Source organism: Panthera uncia, chromosome C2 (assembly GCF_023721935.1).
Source record: "Panthera uncia isolate 11264 chromosome C2, Puncia_PCG_1.0, whole genome shotgun sequence".
Lineage (NCBI taxonomy): Eukaryota > Metazoa > Chordata > Mammalia > Carnivora > Felidae > Panthera > Panthera uncia.
Genome location: NC_064810.1, coordinates 134,007,065 through 134,025,302, shown reverse-complemented (window position 1 = coordinate 134,025,302; position 18,238 = coordinate 134,007,065). Strand labels below are relative to the sequence as shown.

The window sequence follows — 18,238 nt, the reverse complement described above, 5'->3', positions numbered from 1 at the left end:
TCCAGCTCTGGAGACTAGAGAACAGGCTGAAGCCATTTCAACCCTAGTGAACCAGCACTGACAGACCTCAGTGAGCTAAACAGCGCCACCACGTGGACAAGAGAGCCACTACACCAAGCCCCATCTCCCTGCACCCTCTAAGCCTATCTCCAGTAGGGCAAGTCACCCTGAAAATCAGAGCAACCAGGCTGCTCCCCCAGAGGACCAGCACAAATCCCTTCCACACATTAAGTCTACTAATCATAGGGTGCTGCAAAGCTTCAGCTCTAGGGGAAACTGGATCTAGCTTCCTTTGGTTTTTTTTCATATGTGTTTCTGTTTTTGTTTTTTCTTGGTTACAGAAAGAGCAATTTTTTTTTATTTTATTTTATTATTTTTTTAATTTTTAATTGTTTATGTTTTTTGTTTCCATTTTTTTTCTATTAAGTTTCTCTTAACAACCAGACCAAAACATATCAGGATCCAGCTTCCTTTATTATTTTTTTAATTTTTTTAAATTTTATTTTATTTTATTTTATTTTATTTTATTTTATTTTATTTTATTTTTATTTTTTCCCTTCAAAATGACAAGACAGAAGAATTCACCACAAAGGAAAGAACAGGAAGAAATAATGGCCAGGGATTTAATCAATACAGATACAAGTAAGACGGCTGAACTAAAATTTAAAACAATTATAAAGATTCTAGCTGGGATTGAAAAAAAGCATAGAATACTCTAGAGAATCCCTTATTGCAGAGATAAAAGAGATAAAATCTAGTCAGGCCAAAATGAAAAATTCTATAACTGAGATGCAAACCAAAATGGATGCCATAATAGTAAAGATGGACAAATAGAGGAATGAATTAGTGATACAGAAGACAAAATTATGAAAAATAATGAAGCTGAAAAGAAAAGGAAACAAAGGATCACAAAGGTACACTCAGGGAACTCAGCAACATATTAAAACAACATAACATTCATATCATAGGAATCCCAGAAGATTAAGAGAGAGATAAAGGGGCAGAAGGTTTATTTAAGCAAATTAAAGCTGAAAACTTCCCTAATCTGGAGAAGGAAGCAGACACCAAATCCAACTCCCATTAAGTTCAAAAAACCCAGCCATTACTAAGTCATACCATAGTCAAATTCACAAAATGCACAGACAAGGTAAGAATCATGAAAGCAGCAAGGGAAAAAAGTCCTTAACCTACAAGACAAGACAGATCAGATTCACAGCAGATCTTTCCACAGAAACTTGGCAGGACAGAAGGGAACGGCAGGACATATTGAACATGCTGAAATCTGTTGCATTTCTATACACCAATAATGAAGCTGCATAAAAAGAAATCAAGGAACAGATCCCATTTGCAATTTCACCTAAAACAATTAGATACCTAGGAATAAACCTAACCAAAGAGGTAAAAGATCTGTACTTTGAAAACTACAGAACACTTATGAAAGAAACTGAAGACGACACAAAGAAATGGGAAAGCATTCCATGCTCATGGACTGGAAGAACAAACATTGTTAATGTCTATACCACCCAAAGCAATCTACACATTTAATGCAATCCCCATTAAAATACCATCAACATTTTTCAAGGAACTAGAACAAATAATTCTAAAATTTGTATGGAACCACAAAAGACCCCAAAGAGCCAAAGCAATCTTGAAAAAAAAGACAAAAAAAAAAAAAAAAAAAAAGCGAAGTTAAAGGAATCACAATTCCAGACTTCAAGTTATATTACAAAGCTGTAGTAAACAAAACAATATGGTACTGGCACAATGGACACATAGATCAACAGAACAGAAGAAAACCCAGAAATAAACCTAGCACTATATTGTAAGTTAACCTTTGACAAATAGGAAAGAATATCCAATCAGAAAAAGTCTGTTCAGCAAATGGTGCTGGGAAAACTGGACAGCAACATGCAAAAGAATGAACCTCAACCACTTTCTTTTCACCATACACAAAAATAAATTCAAAATGGATGAAACACCTAAATGTGAGACAGGAAACCATCAAAATCCTAGAGGAGAATACAGAAAGCAACCTCTCTGTGACCTCAGCTGGAGAAAATTCTTACTAGACACATCACCAGAGGCAGAGGGGAAAAAAAGCAAAAATGAACTATTGGGACCTCATCAAGATAAAAAGCTTCTGCACAGCAAAGGAAACAACCAACAAAACTAAAAGGCAACCTACAGAATGGGAGAAGATATTTGCAAATGACATATCTGATAAACTGTTAGTATCCAAAATCTATAAAGAACTTATCAAACTCAACACCCAAAAAACAAATAGTCCAGTGAAGAAATGTGCAGAGGACATGAAAAGACACTTTTCCAAAAGTATCCAGATAGCTAGCTAACAACTACATGAAAAGATGCTCAACATCACTCATCATCAAGGAAATACTAATCAAAACCATGCTGACATAGCACTTCACACCTGTCAGAATGCCTAAAATTAACAACATCAGAAACAACAGGTGTTGGCAAGGATGGGGAGAAAGAGAACCCTCTTGCATTGTTGGTGGGAATGCAAAATGGGGCAGTCCTTCTGGAGAAGAGTATGGAGGTTCCTCAAAACATTAAAAATGGAATTACAGTAAAACCTTGGATTGCAAGTAACCTGTCCTACAAGCGTTCCACAAGATGAGCAAACATGTCTAATAAATTTTAACTTGATAAGCAAGCAATGTCTTGCAATAGTAGTACGTGATGCCAAATGTCACATGATCACAACAGAATGAATGGTTCTTCTCTCGCTCGCTTGCTGCAGGATGCTTCTCTCTCCCATACTTGGATGTTCGGTCTCAGGCTGTGGTGTTTGTTAGAAATCAGAACGTTGGAAGGTTCTGCAACTGGCGCTAGTCAGTACTTTGTCATTCAAAGCACCTATGCACCTTTGGACGGTCCTTTGCTTTTCCATACAAGAGTAAACCTAGGAATGCTTCGCTTCGTTCTAGGTCAGGCTGCCTGCAGACATAGAACCTTTGCTTATTGCCAGTTACATTAAATACAGTATATGACAAGAGTTTATTAATACTGTACTGTACTCAATGTATACAATGGCCCCCAGGCAGAGAAAGGTTGAAAAGAAAGGTGCTAAGAAGAAGGAGATAATTACGGGGGAAGTTGAGAAGGAAATCATGGAGAAGTACAAATGAGGTACACAAGTAGCCAAAATTGCAAGATTTTGTAAGAAGTGTACGTCTGCATCTCGTCTGCAGAGGAGGAGGAGAAAAGGTGAAGGAATCCCTCACTTCAAATGAGATTAGGAGGATGTGTAAAATATGGGAAGCAGTGCAAAATTTTGTAGAAGAGCACCACCCAAATAAGGATGTAGCAGTGCAAGCGATGAATCTGTTTAAAGACAATGCATTGTCACATTTCCATGAAATCCTCAAAAGGAGGCAAAAGCTAGTGTCATTAGATTGGTTCCTTGTTAAAGTTGCACGAAAAGAAAAAGATTCCATTGAGCCAATAGATAGCAGTGATTCCATTGGTGATAGTGAAAGTCGTCCTACATAATAACCCTCCCATCTCTTGTCTTCCCATCAAAAACCAGCCATGAAGGTTTTCAAAGGTAAGTACAGGTTAATTTGTTTACTTTTCTTTATATTTTATATTTTCTTTATTATTTTGTATTACATTACAGTATTGTAATCATTATTATATGAATATTTTTAGGTTATGGAACGAATCATCTGAGTTTCCATTATTTCTTATAGGGAAATTCACTTTGATATACAAATGCTTTAGATTACAAGCATGTTTCCAGAATGAGCTGTGCTCACAAACCAAGGTTTTACTGTACCCTATGATATAGCAATTACACTACTAGGTATTTACCTAAAGGATACAAAAATACAAATTCAAAGGGACACATGCACTCTGATGTTTATAGCGGCATTATCAACAATAGCCAAAGTATGGAAAGAGCCCAAATGTCCACCAACTGATGAACAGATAAAGAAGATGTGTATGTATACATACACACACATATACATATAATTGAATATTATTCAGCCATCAAAAAGAATGAAATCTTGGGGCACCTGTGTGGCTCAGCTGGTTAAGTGTCCAACTCTTGATTTTGGTTCAGGTCATGATCTCATGGTCATGCTCTCTCTAGGAAGGAAGGAAGGAAGGAAGGAAGGAAGGAAGGAAGGAAGGAAGGAAGGAAGGAAGAAATAGGTGAACATATGGGAGGGGAAAAAAAGAGGTAAATAAGCCATAAGAAACTCTTTTTTTTAATGTTTATTTTTGAAAGAGAGAGAGTGCCCGCATATGAGTGGGGGAGGGGCAGAGAGAGACAGAATCTGAAGCAGGCTCCAGGCTCTGAGCCAACAACACAGAGCCCAATGCAGGGCTCGAACTCATGAACAGGACCGCAAGATCATAACCTGAGCTGAAGTCGGATGCTTAACCAACTGAGCCACCCGGGTGCCCTAAGGGACTATTAAAGATAGAGAACAAACTGAGGGTTAATGGAGGCAGGTGGGTGGGGGATGGGCCAGGAGGATGATGAGTTTTAAGGAGGGCATTTGTTATGATGAGCACTCGGTATTGTATTTAGGAACAGAATAAAATATAATAGAATTCAGGAATCCTATTCCTGAAACCAATATTGCACTGCATGTTTAACTAACTAGAATTTAAATTTTTTGTTTTATTTATTTTTGAGAGAGAGAGAGAGAGAGAGAAAGACAAACAGGGCACCAGTGGGGTAGGGGCAGAGAGAGAGGGAGACACAGAATTTGAAGCAGGCCCCAGTTTCTGAGCTGTCAGCACAGAGCCTGATGCGGGGCTCGAACTCATGAACCACGAGATCATGATGTGAGCTGAAGTCAGACACCCAACCAACTAAGCCACACAGGTGCCCCTAACTAAGTAGAATTTAAATAAAACTTTGAAGGAAAAAAAAAGAGATAAATTTATGTCAAAAAGAACTTTATACCATTATGTTTATGGCATTATAAACACTAGTTGTATTTTCATATACACAGTAGACTCAAAGTATGACAAGATTGTAAAAGCATGTATTGAAGTACTACTTAAAACCATCTCACATACCAACAGTGGTATGCTAGACATGCCTGTGGAAACACCAACTCAAATATTTGTAGTTGGTCAACAAATGCGTGACTCTCCCAGGCAACAATATCATACATTCTTCTTTCTCCTCCTCCTCCATCCTCCTTCTCATCTAACCTTCTTAAAGGAACTGTATGTACTCACTGTCTCCCAATTTCTCTTCCCTCACCTTCTCTTAACCCCACTCCAATCAGGCTTTCACCCCGACCACTCCCACTTGGCTTCTAAAACACCACTACTTGTCAGTTTCTTCCTGCCCTCCTGGACACTCCCCGGCTTTCTTTGCTGATTTCCCCCTTTCTCCTCAATGTCTTCATGTTGATGAGTGCTTGGATTCAGTCTTGTAACTCTTTTCTTCTCCCTTGGTGATCGCATCTCAGCCACATGCCTTTAAACATATTAAATACAGTCTATATATTGATGACTCCCAAATTTCATCTCCAGTTCAGATCTCTCGCCTGAATTCCCAGTGTGTACTCTGCCTCCCTGACAGCTATACCTGGATATGTGGTAAATCTCTCACATTTAACACATTTAATGATCAATTCCCAACTCCCAATCTTTGCCTCCAAACCTACTCCACTCATGAGTCTTTCCATCTCAGTTGATGGCAATGCCCTCCAGCCTCCCATCACTTCCTACCCAAATCTCTGCTCCCATCCAGCTCTAAAGCTCTAATCCCTCATTATCCCTCTCCTCAAAACTGCAATTGGATTCTGCCCTGCTTCCTTCCACAGCGTAATTTCAATACAAAAGCCTTGTAAAATATGTTAGATCATATCACTTCTCTGTTCAAAATCCTTAGAGGTTTCCCATCTCAAAGAAAAAAACTAAGTCTTCATAATGCCCTACAGGGTCTTAAATAACCTGACCCCTCACTTCTTTGACCTCCTTTCTTCTGTTCTCTTCCTTGCTTATGCAGCTCTAGCCATTGTAGTGCATTCTTTCACATACAGTCATAGTCCTCAAAGGCTAGGATTATGCCCATTTTGAGGATGAAAGAAAACTGGAGCCCAGAGAAGTTCCTTGGCCAAGGTCAACATCAAGTTCTAGAGTCAGAATTTAGTCTGTTTCACTCCCAGATATGCCTCCCAAGTATACCCTGCAGTCTCACACATTCTTATTCTTCTCAAATAGGCTCAACTATTTTGGAATTGTATTTCTCACAAAGGTGAGATTTCATGTCAGTAGCTAAGTGGTATTGGGACAACTGAATATATATCTGAAAAGAAAATTAAGCTGGATTGCTTCCTCTTTTCTTATACGAAATTTAATTCAGGTAGAACAAAGATTTTACTATTAAAATGAATCCCCAAAACATCCAGAATAAATCACAAGTAAAATTATTTATAATATTAGAGGAAAAAGAGCAGAAACCCAGAACCACAAAACCCATAATCATAAAAAAAGAAAGAATGATAATCTAGAACATAAATTTTAAAAACACTACATGACAAACATACCATAAACAAGGTGAAACACAGATAACTAATGGAAAAAATATTTATAATGAATATGTCAAAGAGCTAATTTCCTGAATTTACTAGGAGCTGGTGCAAATTAAAAAAAGAGAATTGTTCTTAAAACAATTGTTTTAAAAGTACATGAAAATATGCCCAACCTCCTTGAAATTAAAGAAATGCAATTTAAATCAGCAAGGCGATATCGTTTTTCACCTAGCAGGAAACAAAAGGATTCTGATTTTGGGGGCGCCTGTGTGGCGCAGTCGGTTAAGCGTCCGACTTCAGCCAGGTCACGATCTCGCGGTCCGTGAGTTCGAGCCCCGCGTCAGGCTCTGGGCTGACGGCTCGGAGCCTGGAGCCTGTTTCCGATTCTGTGTCTCCCTCTCTCTCTGCCCCTCCCCCGTTCATGCTTTGTCTCTCTCTGTCCCAAAAATAAATAAAAAACATTGAAAAAAAAAAATTTAAAAAAAAAAAAAAAAAAGGGATTTTGATTTTTTTAGCTGCTCTCTGGCCCCAAAAAAAAAAAAAAAACCTCATTAGCTGCTACTCATTAGTCCCTACCCATCCTCAAAAAAATGTTTAAGAGTTAAATCCACTTTGGTGTAGATCTTGCTTTGAAATATCAGTATCCAATATGTAAACCACCACCTGAACCACTTTTTAGGGTACCGTCCCTCAAATACTCACATGGGCTTGCCCATGTCCTGGTCTTACACCCTTTGTCCACTTCCCAAAACCTCCTACTACACCCATAGAACTCCTGATCCATAATCAACAAAAATCCCTATAATTTCATCCTGGCTCCAAACTCCTCCTCTATCACCTTGAATTAATTCAAATTGGGCTTCCCCAAGGGCACTGGTGGCCTTGTAGCCTTCTCTGGTAAAAGCAGTTCATCCTCTGACACTCCATTGTTCCTCCCCATGTTTCTTCCTATTTTTCGTCTCTCAGGTCATTCCTCCTCATTCACCTGTGACGAGGCACATGACTCACCTCCAAGCTCTGCCATAAATAAATTCTGGGGGACCTCACTGTCCACATAGGCAACCAATCTAATAACTGACCTCAAAGGTCCCTAACTTCTTCATCTCCAAGCTCTTTCATTTTACCCTAGCCACCCACTCCCATGCTGATACCTTGAACTTTTTCACTTCCTTCCACTGCTCCATTTCAAAAGTTTCTATTCAATGTCAAACAACCCAGGCTCTTATAACAGCCTCTCCTTCCAATTTGCATTAACTTCATCAGAACTTCAAATTTATAAATGTCTCTATTTTCTCTCAATCTATCTGTCCTAATGACCCACCTTTTTTTTTTTTTTAAACTTCCTTACTTATCCACCTTCAATACCATGAACTACCATTTCATTGGGTCCCATTTTACATTCATAAACATTGGTTTTCCTTACTCACTGTTAGATCTCAGACCACTTGCTAGTACTTCAGAAAAGCCTTTCCAGATTGTCCTGTCTAGATGAGGTCACCCCATGACTGCTTCCACAGAAATGTGTTCCACGTTTTCAGCATGCTTTTCAGAATTAGAATCTTACATTTATACTACATTATGTGATAAATATCTGTCTTCACCATTAGACTATAAGGTCCACGAAGGTGAAACTGGGTAGGAGGGAGACTTTTGCTTTTCATGTTATCCCATTTTGTACTGTTTGAATATTGTAGCCATCTATTAAAGGATTTTTTAAGGTAAAATCATGACTCTCATACAAACTAAAATGAGTAGATATCAGAAATTTGATTTAACCCATTAATTAATGAAGGAATCATTTTGAACTATAATTAGTTCAAAAGAGAATTCAAAGAACCACATGCATCTGGGCAATCAGCATTGCTAAAATGATTTATAAACAGCTTCAAAAGAGATCTATTCTCAGGATAGAAATCAATTGAATTCCACTGCACACAATTCATTTGCATTTTTATAAACAAGAATTATTTCATTATTATGAATTTTCTACAATATACAAAATTATAAAATAGCTCCAAAACAATGAAAAGCTGAGCTAAGCTGGAATGGTACACCAAATGGGACACTTAATATTTTTTTTTACCTGTTTCAAAGGTTTTTATAATTTTTCCTACCCCATCAGTGTATGATACTATACATTAATATATGTATGAATTACTACTTAGTTTTTAATAATGTTAAAGATTATCTGTGTAAGGAATTCTGACCCAATTTTATATGCATTTTTGTACATAAAAAAAATTGTAAATTTTATTTCAAATGTTTTGAGATCTAATTGACAAATAACATTATATTAGTTTCAGGGGTAAAACATAATAGTTTGACATTTGTGTATATTGAGAAATGATCACCTCAGTATGTCTAGTGAACATCCATCACCACAAATAGTTGCAATTTTTTCCTTATAACTTTTAAAATCTATTCTCTTACAACTTTCAAAATACAACACAGTATTGTTAGCTACAGTCACCATGTTGTACATTACATCCCCATAACTTACTTATTGTATAACTGGAAGTTTGTACCTTTTGACCACCTTCACTCATTTTGCCCACCCCCTACCCTCCATCTCTTGCAACCACCAATCTGTTCTCTGTATCTGAGTTTGGTTTAGTTCAGATTCTACATATAAGAAAGAGATTATATCGCATTTGTCTTTATCTGATCTATTTCACTTAGCATAATGCCCTCAAGATCCCTCCATGTTGTTGCAAATGGCAGGGAAAAAAAGATTTCCTTCTTTCTTATGGCTGAATTATATTCCATCATATATTTACACATACACCACAACTTCTTTATCCATTCATCCATCAATGGATACTTGGGTTATTTCCATGTCTTAGCTACTATAAATAATTCTGCAATCAAGATGGAAGCACCTATAGCTTTACAAGTTAGTGTTTTAACATCCTTTATACATAACCAGAAGAATTGCTGGATCATACAAGAGTTCTATTTTTAATTTTTTTTTTTTGAAAGGAGAGAGAGCATGAGTTGGGGAGAAGGGCATAGGGAAGGAGAGAGAGAAAGAGAGGGAGAGAGAGAGAAAAAGAAAGAGAGAGAGAGAGAGAGAGAGAGAACGAGAGAACCCCAAGCAGGCTCCACACTCAATATGGAGCCTGATATGGAGCTCAATCCCACAACCCTGGGATCATGACCTGAGCCAAAATCAAGAGTCGGATGCTCAACTGACTAAGTCACCCAGGTGCCCCTCTGTTTTTAATTTTTGAGGACCCTCCATATATTTTTTTCCACAGTGGTTGAGCCAATTTACATTTCTATCAACAGAGCACAAAGGTTTCCTTTTCTCCACATCCTCACCAGCATTTGTTATCTCTTATCTTTTTGATGATGGCCATTCTAACAGACGTGGTGATATCTCACTGTGTTTTATTGGTTTTTTTTTTAGTGTATTTAAGTATTGACATACAATGTTACATTAGTTTCAGAAATACAACACAGTAATTTGAAAGTTCTATACATTGTACTATGTTCACCACAAAAAGCATAGTTACCATCTGTCACCATGCAACATTATTACAATATTGTTGATATATTCCCTATGCTGTAGTTTTCACCCCTGTGACTTACTTATCCTATAACTGGAAGTTTGTACCTCTTAATCCCCTTCATCTATTTCAGTCACTCTCCCACCCACTTCCCCTCCAGTTCGTTCTCTGTATTTATGATGGTTTCTGGTTTGTTTTGTTTGTTAGATTTCACATATAAGTGAAATCATATGATTTTGTCATTCGCTATTTCACTTACATAATACTGCAAATGGCAAGAACTCATTCTTTTTTATAGTTGAGTAACATTCCATCACACACACACACACACACACACACACACCATAAATTCTTATCTATTCATCTATCTATGGACACGTAGGTTGCTTCCATAATTTGGCTATTGTAAATAACGTTGCATTTAATATAGGGTGCATATATCTTTTCAAATTAGTGTTTCCATTTTCTTTGGGTAAATACCCAGTAGTGGAATTACTGGATCATATGGTATCTCTATTTTTAATTTTTTGAGGAACTTCTATACTATTTTCACAGTGGCTGCATCAATTTACATTGCCACCAATAGTGCACAAAAGTCCCATTAGCTCCACATCCTCACCAAGACTTCTTATTTCTTGTCTTTGTGATAGTAGTGCCATTCTGACAGGTGTAAGGTAATATCTTACAAGGTGGGTTTGATTTGCATTAGCCTGATGATATGAACACCTTTTCATGTGTCTGTTGCCAATCTGTATGTTTTCTTTGGGAAAATGTCTTTTCAGGTCCTCTTCCCATTTTCATTTTTTTAAAGCTTATTTATTTTGAGAGAGAGAGAAAGAGAGAGAGAGAGAGAGAGAGAGAGAGAGAGAGAGAACATGTGCATGCAAACAGGGAAGTACCCAAGAGAGGGAGAGAGAGAATCCCAAGCAGGCTCTGTGCTTGTCAGCGTAGACAATCAATCTCACAAACCATGAGATCATGACCTGAGCCAAAATCATGAGCCAGATGCTTCACCAACTGAGCCACCCAGCTGTCTCCGCCCATTTTTAAATTAGATTATTTGGTTTTTTAGTGTTCAGTTATGTATGCTCTTTATATATTTCAGATATTAGTCTCTTATCAGATAGATCTTTTGAAATATTTTCTCCCATTCGGTAAGTTGCTTTTCCATGTTCTTGGTGGTTTCCTTCACTGTGCAAAAGCTTTTTATTTTGGTGTAGTCCTTCTCATTTATTTTTTGTCTTGTTGCCTTTGCTCTTAGTGTCAAATCAAAAAATCATCACCAAGACCAATGTCAAGGAGCCTCACTATTTTTCCTTCCAGGAGTTTCACAGTTTCAGGTCTTCCATTCAAGTCTGTTTTTAACAAATCAAGCTTTCAGAATATGGAATTGGCTGTACAATATCTAAAAAGAAAGCAATCCGGGGGAAACAAACTACTACCCAGCATGTGTGTGAGGATCTGAGGGAAGGTTGGCTAATGTGTAACAGCCTCAAGGAGCAGGCTGGGGAGAGCCAGAGCCAGGGGCTAGAAGCCATTAGCCTTTGGAGTCTCTGGGCTGGAGAAGGGTGGTCCCTGGCTTCCAGTTTCTTTCATAGATGGCACTGCCCTCAAGGCAGGAGGGAGCTGAGAACAGGGGAGGAGCTGGACCAGGATAAGTGATAAAGCCTCCTTTGCCCTCCTGTGCTGGGGGGAAGGGAGACCATGATGTACTTCTGGAAACAGCCAGGGGCCAAAAAAAGCAGTAGTGGGATGCAGTTGTGACAGTGGAGATCAGCTCAACAAGGGGCTGCACAGCAGGGACCACGGTGGTGACCGGAGAGGTACTAGAACCCGAATCAGAAGACGAAGTGCTGAGGGACAGGACCTAACGGGTGGACGAGCCACTGGAGGACAACGATATTATAACAAACTTGGGAGGAGGGGAAGAGTGAGACAGAGGTGCAGTTCACACACATACTAGACAGGCACTGTGGCGGCACCAGAGACCTTAAGACAACCAGGGGTCCCAGGGCCAAGCTGAGGAGCCTGCAAGAGTGTCCGTGTGGACCAGTGCTGAGTGATGGTCAGAGTAGTCCTGTTGACCTGCTGACCTGCAGAGCAGCCTTGACCACGTGGGAGGAGAGGAGGAGTCCAAGGGACCCAAACTGTGCCCCACAGGCATCCTGATTATCAGATGGTGGGCAAAGCCACCAGGCAGGCAGGTAGCAAACCACCCAGTGATGATCCACATCTGACTGCAGGCATGGCTGTCATCACAGCCGGAATCAATTCATGCACGGATTTTTCTAGATACAATGCAGGGTTATCCTTCAATGCCTTTGCCAACAGATAGATGATTAGGGCCAGGTTGTTCGGCACCACACTCACAGTCTCTTTTTTTCCCTCTTCTGTGGCAGTTATAATTTTGATTTCACTCCTGAAAAAAACTTCAGTTTTTGGAAACAAGATTCTGCTCTGTTTCCAAATCCCACACTTTGAAAAGCATTTATAAACCTCAGTCTCAAAACTCTGCAGAAGACATATAATTGTTTCCTGGTTCGTATAATCTTGGGTTTTATACATATATACACACGCACACATATATGCATATATACACATAAATGCCTGATGCCAGAGTTTTCATAAATACTCCAGCTAATGTAAATATTGACTCCTCGGAATTGTTTTAGAAAATCAACGCAATGCATTAAAATCAAGTGTGGGGAAATTTCCTGGTCTCACAACTTTCATTTTGTCATTGAATTAGTATTAAATTGTATCTTGTATCTAACTCTGCACTGCAGACTAATTACACTTTGTATTTCTTAAGGCTTCATAAAGAAATCTTTTCAACCTTTAAAGAAAAAAGCAAGCACGTTGCAGAGCACGAGAGTCACGAACGCTGAACTTGCACTGACAAAAACAGTAACAACCCCCCTTCCTCACTACCCCAGGTGGCCCCAGGCTGCCCTCCCTGTCTTCTACCCTCTCCCACCTAAGCGTCTCCTCTCCAGCCTGTGGTCTTTTGCACCCAATGCCCCGGGCTCCCGCCGTCCGCCAACGCCAGGAGCTGGGTTCCCCACGCCCTGCCCTCCCCCCCAACTGCGCAGGAAGCCCACCTGCTTCTAGGCCACTTTGGCGCCAAACCTCGAATTTCTCTGGCCATCCTGCTTCCCGATGGCTATGCACACGGAGCGGCTAGTTCGGCCCAGAGTGGCCCAGGTGCTGCACCCTCAGATGTCTCCCAGGAATCCGCCGGGACGGCCGGCCCCTTCCGGTGCATTCTGGTAACCTCCGCCCACTCTGGGGTCAGCGGGCCTCGGCAAGTGCAGGTTGCTGCAGAGATGCAGACGGGCCAGAAGCTCCAGATGGTCCCCTCAGTGGACACCTCTGGTATCCCCAAGCAGCCGTTCATCCTCATCGGCCCAGACGGAGCTGGAACTGACAAGGTGATTCTGGCTTCCCCCCTCCGCCCCGAGACATCCAACGCCAGACAGCTCCTTCTCACCACCTGGGATGACCTCATCCCTGGCGGGACCCACGTCGTCAGGGCCCCCACTTCTGTAGAAGGCCCACGTCCAGCGGCCGGAGATGGTAAGTACTGTGTGGTCTGTGATAACAAAGCACCTGGCTGTCACCCTAGGGCTGTCAGTTGTGAAAGAGGCAACATTTATTACAAAGGGGCATAAGGAAAAATTTGACCTACAGCTGTCAGAGCAACTAAGCATCATCAGTAAGCGGCACCTGAAGAGCTGTCAGTTTTTCTGACTGAAAAAAATGCTTAGAGATGAGTGCGAAAATGGAATCTGTCCAGTGTGAACAGAAGCCCTTTAAGGGGGAAAAAAAAAAAAAAAAAAGGAGAAGAAGCCCTTTGATGTGCGGTGGGAGAAACCAAGGAACTGTGCCGCTTCAGCTGAGAAATAGGTCTTGATGCAGGATGCTTGTGAACATCCAGCAGCCTTTGATATACGAGGATGGTATGGTTCTTCTGATCACGGATTCTAAAGTTCACACAAGCCAGGGGGCTCCGGACACACCGCAAATGTAGTAGCGTCCCTTGCCAACCTAAGTGAATCCCTTGACAATGCCAAGTCTTCAGAACACCATGGGAGAACCAGTCTGCAAGTGAGATTCCTTGAGCAGGTGATACCTTAGCAAAAGCACTTGATACCACAGCTTCTTGTCTCCCAGCCTGGCAGACAAAATGGCGGAGGAGAGAGCATCCACAGCATCACTGGAGACCAGTCCACCATCACTGAGGTCAAAGACACCCTCCTTTAACACACTTACATTTGGGTTTGTGATGCCTGGCCCCATTCCAGAATCCCTCAACATGTGCTACCTCTGCAAGTCTACATCCCACTTGCTTTTCCTCCCCATGGTCTGGGCCAGCAGTTCAGTCACTTGGTCAGGAAGGCAACATCAGCCTTGTGCTGCCCTACTGGAATGAGCTCTTCAGCCTTGGCCTGCCCCAGTGTGCCCAGGTCGTGAGTCTCTCCAATATCCTGGCAGCTATGGCCAACCACCTACAGAACAGCATCCAGGGAGATAAACTTTCTGGTTACTGAATAAAGCAAGTCATGGAGCACATCTGTAAGCGTCAGGACTTCTGTTAACAGTATGGTGAAGCTGGATATGGACAGCGATGAGTATGCAGACTAAGGTAAGCTATAGTTCTCTTTAGTCCAGATCATTCGGGCTTGACCAGCACAAACCAGATCGAAAATTCCAAGAAAATACAGAGATGGGCTTACAAGACTATGTTCAGAAGCCTTACTCAGAAGACACCTACCAATTGGCCTGGATTTTCATCTGTCTGCCGGGACTTAGGCTGATGAGCTCCAACATAACAGAAGAACTTAATTTTTTGTTTTGTTTTGTTTTGTTTTGTTTTACTGGTTGCATTGTCAGTGCTTTGATAGCATAATCCCCTATATCCTCAAAATGGAGACAACAGAGTACAATGGCCAAATCACCAGAGCCAGTATCTAATGCACACCACACACCTGCTGAGAAGCAAAAGAATCTTCCCAGGACTGCTCAGATACAAAGACAATGAAGTAGTGGTATTTTGGTATATACAAATATTACCAGTATGTTAGCCATTTCCTTCCTCATTTCTTCTTATTTGTTAATCCCAGACAATAGCAACCAAAAACTAACAGGATCCTTTTTTGCCACGAGAAATGTTTTCATGCCTTTCGGTGACACAGCAGGTTTTGGAACAACCGTTTAACTTAATTTGTATTTAGAAATTCTCAAAGGGCAAATAACAATAACAAAGTTTTATAATCAGAGACTATAATTAAGGAAAACTAAAAGAAATTTTTTGAAAAACAAAGAAGCCTTATATTCCATGGTAAATTCTAGCTCACTAAGAAAGAAAAAAACCTTAAGATAGACATTCACAAATAATTTGCTATTAACATTCCATTGAATGTTCAGCTTAACTTGTCACCTAATGAACGCTATTTTTAAGAACACAAAACTAAGTAGACAGGATGATAGAGTTCAAGCCAATATTCTCCCAACCTGTTCCAAAGAATAAAACCACAAAAGATTACTATGCCCTTTTGCCTTGTACTTAGTATAGTAATTTGCATTAATATGGTATGCGGTGGTTTATCTCATATTCAATACAACAGCGAATTGCCTATTAACAGTTGTTCTTTAAGAAAAAAAAAGATTAAAGCTTAGCAAAAATAAAATTTTCAGAGAAGATTTAATTTTAAAATTTCAAGAGGTAATTAGGTAACCTGTGCTTTTATTTACTTATGTGTTAAGTATGATATATTCCAACATATAGATACTTTTTAGAAAGTATTGGTACTTAAAATTATTTCTATTTGGCAAAATTTCACTTACCTATGCCATTATTATCAGGCATTTGGTGGAAATAAAAATCAGTACTACATGTTGAAACACAACTGTAGGGCGCCTGGGTGGCTCAGTCGGTTAAGCGTCCGACTTCGGCTCAGGTCACGATCTCGCGGTCCGCGAGTTCGAGCCCCGCGTCGGGCTCTGGGCTGATGGCTCAGAGCCTGGAACCTGCTTCCGATTCTGTGTTTCCCTCTCTCTCTGCCCCTCCCCCATTCATGCTGTGTCTCTGTCTCAAAAATAAATAAACATTAAAAAAAAAAAAAAAAAGAAACACAACTGTATGTAAAATTAACACTAAAACTATTACATGTCTATTGCTTAAAGACAAGAATTACCCAGACCCACATTATACTCTTAATTCACCTGGCAATCTTTGCCTATTATGTTGCCCTTTCCTCGATGCAAAAGAAAAAAAAATGACTACCACTAACTGGACAAGAAAAAGAAAAATAGCAATTTCTAAAGATTATTATTTTTAATTGAACTTTTTATCGAGATAATTTTAGATTCATGTGTAGTTCTAAGAAATGATACATAGATCACTTTGCTCATGTTACCCTAACAGTAACATTTTGCAAAACTGTAGTATAATATCACATCCAAGATATTGACATTGACACAATCCACCAATCTTAATAGGAGTTCTTCAGTTTTACTTATACTCATTGTTGTGTGTGTAGGTGCATGTATGTGTATTAAATTCTTTATTATTACCTGTGTAGGTTTATGTATCCACCACAGTCAAGATAATCCACAGGTACCTAACCATAATAGAAGAACTAAAACTATAAAACTCTTAGAAGAAAACACTGGTGTAAATCTTTGTGACCTTGGATTAGGCAATGGTTTCTTAGATATGACCACAAAAGCACAAGCAAGAGAAAATAAAGATAAATTCGCCTTTATCAAGATTAAAAATATTTGTGCTTCAATGTATACTATTAAGAAAGTGAAAAGACAACCAACATAGCAGGAGGAAATTTTTAGAAATCATATATCAGATAACAAGATTTGTATCTAAAATTTATAGAGAACTTAAAGAACACTCACAAGTCAAAAATAGAAACAAATAGCCAAATCTGTATAATGAACAAATTATCTCAATGGACATTTCTCCAAAGAAGATATACAAGTGGCCAATAAACACATGAAAAAATGCTCGGTATCATTAGCATATCAGAGAAATGCAAATCAAAAGTAAATGAGATACCACATCACCCCCACTAGGATGACTGGAATCAAAGAGAAAGGTAATAACAAGTGTGGATGAGGATGTAGATAAATCTCCACCCTCATATTCTGCGAGTGGATTGTAAAATGGTACAGCTGCTTTGAAAAGCAGGCTAGCAGATCCTCAAATGGGTAAATGTGAAGTTACCATATGACCCAGCAATTATACTCTTAGGTATATATCCGAGAGAAATAGAAATATATGCCCACACACAAAATTTTACACAAATGTCCACAGTAGAATTACTCATAATAGCCAAAAAGCAGGAAGGACCTAAAACCAACATATGAACAGATAAATAAAATGTGGCATATCTATACAATAGCAGATTATTCAGCAATATAAAGGAATAAAGAATGCGTATGTGCTATGTCGTAGGTGAACTTTGAAATCATTATGCTAAGTGAGAGAAGATAGTCACAAAAGACCACATATGATTCTGTTTATATGAAATATGCAAAATAGGCAAATATATGGAGACAGACAATAGATTAAAGATTGCCTGGGGTTGAGGGAGGGGATTAGGGAAAAATGAATGACTTCTCGTAGTTACTGGGTTTCTCTTTGGAATGATGAAAATACTCTAAAATTGATTGTGAGAATGGTTGCAAATACTTGTGAACACACTAAAAAAATTTGTACACTTTCAATAACTTTATAACTCAATAAAGCACTTATTTAGTTCTTAAAGGTTAGGGGAAAAAAAGGTAAATCTCAAGTATCCTTCATGTTGCACTTTTATAAGCATACGTACCTTCTTCCTAAACCTCCCCATCCCTATTTCTATTCAGGGACAATTCTAAAATTTTGTCACTTCCAAACTGTTACATAAATGGAATCATGCAATACGTAATCTTTTGGATTTGACTTTTTCCCCTTGACATAATTCTTTGGAGCGTCATCCAAGTTGTTGCATGTATCAACATTCTTTTTTGTTACACTGGTATGGATGTACCACAATTTGTTTATTACCTGTTGAAGAAGGACATCTGCAATGATTCCAGGTTTGGGCTGCTAAAAATAAAGCTTCTTATGAATATTTATGTACAATTTTTTGTGTAAACGTAAGTTTTCATTTCTTTGGGGGGAAAACACCCAAGAGTGCA

The 18,238-nt window shown here is 39.3% G+C and overlaps 1 pseudogene; it reads left to right on the top strand.

Annotated features, from left to right (window-relative positions):
• Positions 1-3,555: 3,555 nt before the first annotated feature.
• Positions 3,556-15,022, top strand: LOC125921654 (nuclear receptor subfamily 2 group C member 2-like; annotated as a pseudogene).
• Positions 15,023-18,238: the final 3,216 nt, after the last annotated feature.